This window comes from Phyllobates terribilis, unplaced genomic scaffold (assembly GCF_046119375.1).
Source record: "Phyllobates terribilis strain yellow unplaced genomic scaffold, ASM4611937v1 Scaffold_4__5_contigs__length_816908805, whole genome shotgun sequence".
Lineage (NCBI taxonomy): Eukaryota > Metazoa > Chordata > Amphibia > Anura > Dendrobatidae > Phyllobates > Phyllobates terribilis.
The window spans coordinates 563,729,603-563,739,536 of NW_027362764.1; the positions used below are offsets into that span (position 1 = coordinate 563,729,603).

General features: G+C 46.6%; 1 protein-coding gene across 3 annotated transcripts in view; it reads right to left on the bottom strand.

The window, feature by feature from the left end:
* The window catches only part of ANKRD12 (ankyrin repeat domain 12), a 130,827-nt gene that overhangs the window by 120,526 nt on the left and 367 nt on the right, over nt 1-9,934 (bottom strand). The window contains exon 1 of one of the 3 annotated variants that reach the window (XM_073679042.1): nt 9,502-9,769. The exons of the other annotated variants lie outside the window; for them this stretch is intronic. The gene's annotated coding sequence lies outside the window, so the exon portion shown is untranslated. Of the gene's footprint in view, nt 1-9,501; nt 9,770-9,934 lie in introns of those variants that run through there. 3 annotated transcript variants of the gene reach the window in all.

Sequence of the window (9,934 nt, forward strand, 5' to 3'; positions counted from 1 at the left end):
CTCGGTCATTTTTGTAACTCTGCCTATGGAGGCCAGGACATACAAGCAGATAGTCCCATCTGGGCTATGAAAGCTAGAGTTCGGAATAATCCTGTGAGCTGAACGGACATGACAACATAGCTCATCTCGTCCTGTAGTCACCAAAAACAGTGTTCTCATAGCTTTGTCACAACTGGAAGAGGTCGGCATTGTTGACCTGTTCAGATATTCTTTTTTTCATTATTCCTGAGTGATTAATAATTAAGGTGGTCATACAACTTCAATAACTGTCAGCAGAATGCTCGCAGCCATTTCTCCTGGTTTGGTAGAGTATGCATATGCTCAACAGGGAGACGGGAATAAGCTGCTTCCAGACATATTAAGTTGAAACTTATCTCCCCTCAAGAACAAAGGATCGGACATACTGCATTTTCAAAATGCTCAATTGTTTTGTTCCAAGGTGCATGCAGAACAAACACAGGTGAAACAACCAATGCACGCAGGATAATTACAGAAGCACTCCCATCAAAGTTTTTATCCTCTTAATGTATTGCAGTCATATTATGTAGCACTGTGCACTTACAATTGCTCATTTTACTTTTCTACCCAGCTAATTCTTCTCTTTTCACTGCTCTATGTAGAGACAGGAAGTCTCTTGTCCCTGTAGGACTCATCCCCCTCTGCTCCGCTCATCCCCTATTTCTACAAAGAGCTTAGAAGGATTCAGCTGGTCAGTTTTTAAACATGAGGTCATAGACCTAATGGAAAACAGATTAACTGGGTAGAAAGGCAAAATGAGCAAATGTAAGTGCATGATGCTATATAGTATGATGATCGCAAAATATTAAGAGGATAAACATTTTGATGGGAGGAGTGCTTCATCCAGTGCCAGTGAAACAGACATGCTTGGCCAACTTTAGTCTCATGTGTATGGCCTCATTAAGGCTACGAGTCTCTCATTAGTTTAATGCTAAGTGCCCACGATGCAGAAATGCTCCGGATTTTTTTCTGCATCTCCTTGGCAGGAAAACACATGCGGATTTTACATGCATTTTTTCCTGCCAGGTAGAAGCGTTTGTGAAACGTTTTTTTGCATGCATTTCCGCATGCGGGTTGTAAAGCGCTTTTCCAGACGATTTTAGCATCACTTGGAAAGTGCTTGACAACTTGGTCACACTATATAAATCCATGCAAACGGCATGGATTTATATAGTGCGACCAAGTTACAATGCTGCAAATGCAGCATCAATAGTCAAAAAAAAAAAAGAATAAAATGGTGAAAAATAATAATAATAATAAAAAAAAACCATTATACTCACCTTCCTTGGCACCCGGTTTCCTTCTCCGGTGTCTTCGACGGATCGCAGTGGTGTAAAAGGACCTTCTATGACGTCATTTAGTCATGTGACAGGTCACGCGACCACCAACATCAGCGGTCACATGACTAAATGAAGTCATGGAAGGTCCTTTTACACCACCGTGAGCCGCCAAAGACACTGGGGGCCATCAGAAGGGGAGTATAATGGGTTTTTTTTAATTATAAATTCTTTTTGAACTACAGGTACTATGGTACCCGGGTCTGGAGGAGAGTCTCCTCTTCTCCAAACCCGGGTACCATCCACGCATTGAATCGCTTAATATCAGCATGTGTACATGTAGTCATGCGGCTATTATGCGATTCAATGCAAGTCAATGGCGGAAATTACGCCACGTTTCCGCAAAATTAATGAACGAGCTGCGAATTTTTCCGCCATGATAATCCGCAGCGGAAATTTCCGCAGCATGTGCACAGCACATGTGGATTATCATTGGGGACCATTGCAGACCTTCTACCAAGGGCTTTTTAAGCCTTTCCGCGGCAGAATTGCTGCTGCAGAAAGGCTTAAAAAACGCATAGTGGGCACACAGCCTAAGAGGTTACTAGTCTTCAGCAAAACTTGATATTGCTCCAACCTCATTGCTGAATAGATGTGTGTAAGGAAAAAGCTGGGCAGGAAAAGCCAGCAGGTCCACCTTTGTGACTAGTTTAGTCGTCATGTTGTCACGGGCCCCGTCTCCAGTAGGTTTTCTATGAAACACTGCAGCCTTTGTAATAAGGGAGCCAGCTTCTGATTCATTAGCGTGTGGCTCAGGCAGCATGAATCACAGGTTTCCTTTATTGCTATAGTGCAGCGTATGAGGTACCCACAGAGTACACATTAGATGAACAATTTCATAGGGTTTCTGAATTAAGACAAGTTGCAGTTAATGTATATTATCCACCACTTTTGTTGATTATAAAAGTGGTTGAAACGCTTATGAGGCCAGGTCTACTGCATTTTGAGTGGATATATTTTTTTTTTTAACTTGTCAATATATTATGACAAAAAAAAAATCATCAGTTTAGCAATACCATAACTGCACTCATCTACTTATCCAGAAGTGTTTGGATCTCCATTAAAGATCACCTGTCACTCCTCCTGACAGGTCTGTTTAGTAAATTGTAAAAAAAAATTATCTAGAATTATTTTAATAACAGTGCTGTTCCTCTGTTATTCCTCCTATATATTTTTTTGAGTACATTAACAATTGGGTGTTCTGCCTCTTTGAAAAAGGAGTGGTATCTAAACAGTGACAGGATCTGCAATAAAGGGACAAGGTCCAATTCCCCAATGTGTTCTTAAAATAAAAAAATAAATAAAAAAACACCTCCTGGAAAAACACCATGAGAAATTTTATATTTATAAATATCTAAACACTGTCATTTGGCTCTTTAAGAAAATAAAAAGGCTGAAGTTTTGGCTCTCTGCTGTCTTTGAGACTTCCTGCTTCACAGCTGGGAGGTAATACTGTGGGTAGAGAATGGGAGTATCAGCACAGATATAAGGGAGCTGCTTTTCGCTTCATACTGGTCCTTAGTGTGATGCGAATGTGGCTGTCTGGGTACAGTATGCAGTGAGAGGCTCAAATTAACTAATTAAAAAGCAGCAAATTTCTTCCTTTGCTGCATTACACACAGGTTCATCTTATTAAAAGGCTAATAACTACACTGAGGCAAAGATTATGCTCCTAGTTGGAGAGGAGGTAAATTTTTGCCCAATTTGCATTTCACTAATTTAGCTCTGGTGGAATTTTTTTAAAAATTATATATATATATATATATATATATATATAATCACATACAGTACAGACCAAAAGTTTGGACACACCTCATTTAAAGAAATCTCTGTATTTTCATGACTGTGAAAGTTGTACATTCACACTTAAGACATCAAAACTATGAATTAACACATGTGGAATTATATACTTAAAAAAGTGTGAAACAACTGAAAATATGTCTTCCAACCGAAAATAGTCTTCCAACAATCTTAAAGGAGTTCCCAGAGATGCTTAGCACTTGTTGGCCCTTTTGCCTTCACTCTGCGGTCCAGCTCACCCCAAACCATCTCGATTGGGGTCAGGTCTGGTGACTGTGGAGGCCAGGTCATCTGGCGTAGCACCCCATCACTCTCCTTCTTGGTTAAATAGCCCTTACACAGCCTGGAGGTGTGTTTGGGGTCATTGTCCTGTTGAAAAATAAATGATGGTCCAACTAAACGCAAACCGGATGGAATAGCATGCCGCTGCAAGATGCTGTGGTAGCCATGCTGGTTCAGTATGCCTTCAATTTTTTAATAAATCCCCAACAGTGTCACCAGCATAGAACCCCCACACCCTCACACCTCCTCCTCCAGGCTTCACGGTGGGAACCAGGCATGTAGAGTCCATCCGTTCACCTTTTCTGCTTCGCACAAAGACACGGTGGTTGGAACCAAAGATGTCAAATTTGGACTCATCAGACCAAAGCACAGATTTCCACTGGTCTAATGTCCATTCCTTGTGTTCTTTAGCCCAAACAAGTCTATTCTGCTTGTTGCCTGTCCTTAGCAGTGGTTTCCTAGCAGCTATTTTACCATGAAGGCCTGCGGCACAAAGTCTCCTCTTAACAGTTGTTGAAAAGATGTGTTTGCTGCTAGAACTCTGTGTGGCATTGACCTGGTTTCTAATCTGAGCTGCTGTTCACCTGCAATTTCTGAGGCTGGTGACTCGGATAAACTTATCCTCAGAAGCAGAGGTGACTCTTGGTCTTCCTTTCCTGGGGCGGTCCTCATGTGAGCCAGGTTCTTTGTAGCGCTTGATGGTTTTTGCAACTGCACTTGGGGACACTTTCAAAGTTTTCACAATTTTTTGGACTGACTGACCTTTCTTAAAGTAATGATGGCCACTCGTTTTTCTTTAATTAGCTGTTTTTTTTCTTGCCATAATACAAATTCTAACAGTCTATTCAGTAGGACTATCAGCTGTGAATCCACTAGACTTCTGCACAACACAACTGATGGTCCCAACCCCATTTATAAGGCAAGAAATCCCACTTATTAAACCTGACAGGGCACACCTGTGAAGTGAAAACCATTTCCGGTGACTACCTCTTGAAGCTCATCAAGAGAATGCCAAGAGTGTGCAAAGCAGTTATCAAAGCAAAAGGTGGCTACTTTGAAGAACCTAGAATATAAGACATATTTTCAGTTGTTTCACACTTTGTTAATTCATAGTTTTGATGCCTTCAATGTGAATGTACAATTTTCATAGTCATGAAAATACAGAAAAATCTTTAAATGAGAAGGTGTGCCCAAACTTTTGGTCTGATATATATATATATATATATATATATTACAATTTTCCCATTATACATTATGGACCAGCAAGTCAACAAGATGGGAACACAGACCTAATTCTGCCATATCCGAAGATAAGGCTCCACCATTCAGTTGCTGTTTAGAATCACATCATCCTCAGGAAGGTGCCAACTATGGTAACATTTTCTCACCAGATTTTGGGCTCAGTCTGGTAAAGTGAATGTAAAACCAAGAGAAATTATCTGATACAACACCGTATATTTAACTAAGCCAGTCCCCTTCTTTGATGTAGCTCATACATAGCCAGGGGAAGGTTTAGCTATTGAAATGAACCAGTCAGACAGCCCCTTTCTCACACACAAACTTTGTGCCAATACAAACCTATATGAAGTTGCCCAATCATAAGTGGTAGCATCATACAGAGAAAATAACAAATGGCCCAGAGAAAGTCAGAACGGCTTTTTCAGTTTAATCTGGGTTGAATGATGTGTTTAACAATAGCTCATTGAAGTCTCTTCACTCCTGGCTCACTGTTATACAGAATGGGAGAGGAGAGCTGCCCTGTAAGGTCATTACAAAGCTGTGGCTCTGGCCCAGGTATAAAGGAATAATGCCCCGATAACTGGGATAGCTGCAGAGTGCTGCATGTGCCAAACGCTGCTCGCACAATCCACTGCACCGCGCAGCAGCTCTCCTGGCGTTGTGCAATGACATTCATAATTAGAGTTGGTGAGAATTGGTTCACGCGTCTCAGTCCATCGGCCATGACAGATCTGTGGTCACTGGATGGGAGTACCACTTATTACCTGATGGCATCCAAGGCTCTTATTTTGATTTGACGGCCTGACAACATTATTTGCACATCACGCCACAACAATGATGTTGCCCCAGACCAATTAATCAAAACAAGAGCAACAGATGCCATCAGGTGAGAGACAGTTCTCACTCCTGTCCAGTGGCCACAGACCACTGGCGTGGCTGACTGATTGAAACTTGTAAATCAATTTGCACCAACTCTAATTATAATTGTCATTACAGCACTAGGAAAGGAAAGCGGCAACAGGGAGCAGTAACGAAGATGATTGCATGTGAGAAAGGGATCCAGAATGCTTTGTGAGCAGGCTCTCCGGTATCGGGGCATTACTCCCCAAAACCTGGGATGGGTCCAGAGCATTGCATGTAACATTGCAGCACAGGTCTCCTCTCCCATGGTCTTAAATGGAACAGGTCACGTAGTTTTTCACCATTATACTGGCCCCAGCGTGTTAGTGATGCAATGTGCATCAAATTGTTTTCAAGCAAAGCAGCGCAGTATTCATTCCAAAGAAATCACTTTGTGTAGTTATATTCTACCTTGTCTATCAGTCATAGGGGTGGGCTTCCATTGGTTTCAGTCACAGTCTCGTCATCTTATTCATGCACTTTGATTGATCTGCAGTACTGACCCGACATCATGGTAATCTTCTCTGTAATCCCACATTTGCATAGTGACGAGCAGCTCTCTGGGCATGTGCACATGCCCAGCTTCATTTACTGTGTGCGCATGCTCCGGAGCAGTGAAGACACAGTGCGCATACCGCCTCTGCACCACTCAACTGCGAAGTCACAAAGCCAGTGACTCTCAGCGGCTCTGTGCAAGCACGGGATTACAGAGAAGACTCCCGTGACGTTGGGCCAGTACTGCAGATCAATCAAAGTGCGTGGGCATGGCTATAATGACGAGACCGTGACTGAAACCAACAGAAGACCACCCCTATGACTGATAGACAAGGTAGAATATGACTATTTAACGTGATATTTTGGAATGAATACTGCGCTGCTTTTCTTCAAAACAAGGTGTTGGTGATACACATTGCATCACTAACAACACAATGGGGCCAGTTTAATAGTGAAAAATGACATGGTAGATTTCCTTTAAGTGAGGAGTTCAGTGTGAAAAGGGTAGATGCATCAGTCTTACAAGAGAAGAAGACTGGAAGAGGAAAAAAAAAAACAAGAAACACAAAGACTTGTGACGTTCTCTGGGGGCCTATGCTTTTAATCACCACAGGTAAAACACGCTATATTCATACAGCCCAAAATAAGAAATGTTCCAGAAGCATAATCTGTCCAATCTTATACAAAGATCTTCACTGTGGCCTTGATTCAAAGTGTGTTTGCCAGAAATTATGTCACTAACGTACTCTAGTCCCTGTCTGGAGTAACAACCTGGTGAGGCGAATGGAGGAATGAATTAGGAGCATCTTACTCCTTCCTGCAAGTCACACGTGCGAAATGCCAATTTTAATTATTCAGGCCCAAAATATACACGTTATAAGCTAGATTTTAGGCGACCTTTAGGATAACATTTTGCTGGGCTTTGAGGAATTTTGTTCGGGACAAAACTGCTTAGAGTTTAAAATAAAAACTGAGCATATTACTGACCTACTGAAGCACTTTCAGCTCCAGCAGCCCCTCTCCACTGCCCCCATCAGTCTTTGTTGACTGGGCTGGTGTGGTGACACCACATCTACAACATGTGAACACTGCAACCAATAATAGGGCTCAAGGAGCCCACATAGGCATCACCACTGAGGTCAGTGATCACCCAGTTGGTTGAAGAAAGGGTTGCAGAGGTGACATCCAATCAACTAACTAGCAGAGAGCAGCACTGGGCAGTAAAGGCTTCAGTAAGCAAATACTGCTTAATATTTTTTTCATTGAAACTGAAAACGATGATATATGTGAAGGAGGCCTTAGGCATAAGACTCAAGAGAAAGTTGACATTTGTCAAGCAGTGAAGGGTCGCAATGTGGAGAATTTTTTTGTGCTCTCAAGGTGCAGCAATTCTTAAGGGTGCACCAGAAAAGAAGGTGGAGTAGTAAACTCCTTGCCAGATTATATCAAAGCCAAGTAGAGCACTAAAACAGAAGACAGAAGCAAACAAGAGATGATGCCATGTCAACCTGCCTCCAGCGAGATTACTGCTAGGATGTGCCATTTCTTATTCTCTATGCGGCATTCATGCCTGGGTTTGCATTGTCTCCGAATGCTCGCCTGTGGAGAGAGAAGGAACACACCCCCTTCTTACCACTAGCTTTATATCATACCACTGTCAAATATATGAACACATTGGCCAGAAAAAAAAAACAAGTTGTTTTTTTTTTTTCTTACAAATATGAAATAATTTAATAAACCCCCTCCAGTCCAGGGTGCTCCAGTCTGAACACTGTAACCTTTTCACTAAGAACAGGTAATGTTATTAATTTGTGGTCCCATCTGAGCTGCCCAGACGGGCCAAATACTGACACGCTGCACTTTATTCTGCTCTGTGATGGATGTGATAAAAGGGAAAGTAAAAGCACAGAACGTTAAGGTTGCACTAAGCTGTATGCAGCCTGGAGCCATGGCATTGCAGGCAGCTGGGCAGTGACACATCCAGCAGCAGGAAAGGCTGCTCTATCAGGAACTCCGCCACAACAAATCATGCCACGGCGGCCGGCGCAAGCCACCACCTGCCCGTGAAGTGGGGGGGGCCCGGGGGGCCCCCCCCAACGGCAGGCGGCGCAAGCCACCACCTGCCCGGGAAGTGTGTGTGTGCGCGGGGGGGGGGGGGGCCCAACGGCAGGCGGCGCAAGCCACCACCTGCCCGGGAAGTGAGGGCAGGGCCCCCCCCCAACGGCGGGCGGCGCAAGCCACCACCTGCCCGGGAAGTGAGGGCAGCCCCCCCCCCCAACGGCAGGCAGCGCAAGCCACCACCTGCCCGGGCCCCCCCCCAACGGCAGGCGGCGCAAGCCACCACCTGCCCGGGAAGTGTGTGTGTGCGCGGGGGGGGGCCCCAACGGCAGGCGGCGCAAGCCACCACCTGCCCGGGCCCCCCCCCCAACGGCAGGCGGTGCAAGCCACCACCTGCCCGGGAAGTGTGTGTGTGTGCGCGGGGGGGGGGGCCCCAACGGCAGGCGGCGCAAGCCACCACCTGCCCGGGCCCCCCCCCCAACGGCAGGCGGTGCAAGCCACCACCTGCCCGGGAAGTGTGTGTGTGCGCGGGGGGGGGGGCCCCAACGGCAGGCGGCGCAAGCCACCACCTGCCCGGGAAGTGAGGGCAGGGCCCCCCCCCCCCCCCAGCGGCAAGCAGCGCAAGCCACCACCTGCCCGGGATGTGGGGAGCGACGAGGGCCGGCGCAAGCCACCACCAGCCCGGGGGGGCCTAATTGATTTGCATGACCTAGTCCATTGGCTTTGCCAGTAATTTGTGACTTCTGGACACAAGCCCTGAAAACCACCTCTTACCTGTGGCATCCGTGGTTCTTCCTTCAATTAGCTGGCCTGGCGGGACGTTACAAGAGAACCACACAATTGTAACAATGCCGTCGAGCCAGTCCAGCTAATCTAACGAATACCCAGAGGTAGGTCTCAGGGATCCCATACAGAGGGCACACGTTACTGTTGTGGTTGCTGGGCCGATGCCTGCAAATCGATTTGCACCAACTCTAGGGGTAGCATAAGCCACCATCATGTCACAGCACCGTAGTACCCAGCACACAATGGAGAGGGGACACAGCTCATCCCACAGAGGTGACCGTCATAGGGGATAACACTACACAGGTGGCCCTGACACCTCCAGGGGCCAAACAAGAAGGTACAATTACAGGGGCTGTCAGTGTAGCCAGAGCCATGACCCTGTATACATGTGCTGCTCTGCCATGGTAACACCTGGGGAGCAGCCACACACCATGCCCGGGCACAGGGGGCGTGGGCCGCCGCTGCCTCCCCGCGATAACCCGCACTGACGTACAATTTGCGGCACACAACAACACTGCCATGTCTGCCGCCTGATAGTCCCGGCCTAGGCTCCCCGCCGCTACCATGTGACCCAGCCGCCCCTTACCTGCTGCACGCCGTTATCACTAGCCTGCCAGCCACACACTGCAGACCGTGTCGGTGTAAGAAGCGGGGCGCACGGCGCTGACTCCCCGGTACCTCCTCACGGCAGCGCTCACACCCCTCTTCTTCCCTCTCCGCCGCCCTCCCCCTCACTACACGCTCCCCGCACACAGCCCTCAGCGACCTGCAGCGGATTGGACGACGCGCTGCAGACCACGTGATGCCAGGCCGGCGGAGAGGGATTGGCCCAGCTGTGGGCGGAGTCACAGTGAGCTGTCACTCACAGGCAGTACACAGCGCAGCCTGCACGTATAGAGCAGCGGGCTCTGTGACAATGGGACGTGCTGCTGTCAACGCTACCAAAGGGGGCGCTGCAGCGTCCTACGTCCAGCACAGCACACAGTAGTCTGTCAGTAACTAGCCCATCCCCCACTCAC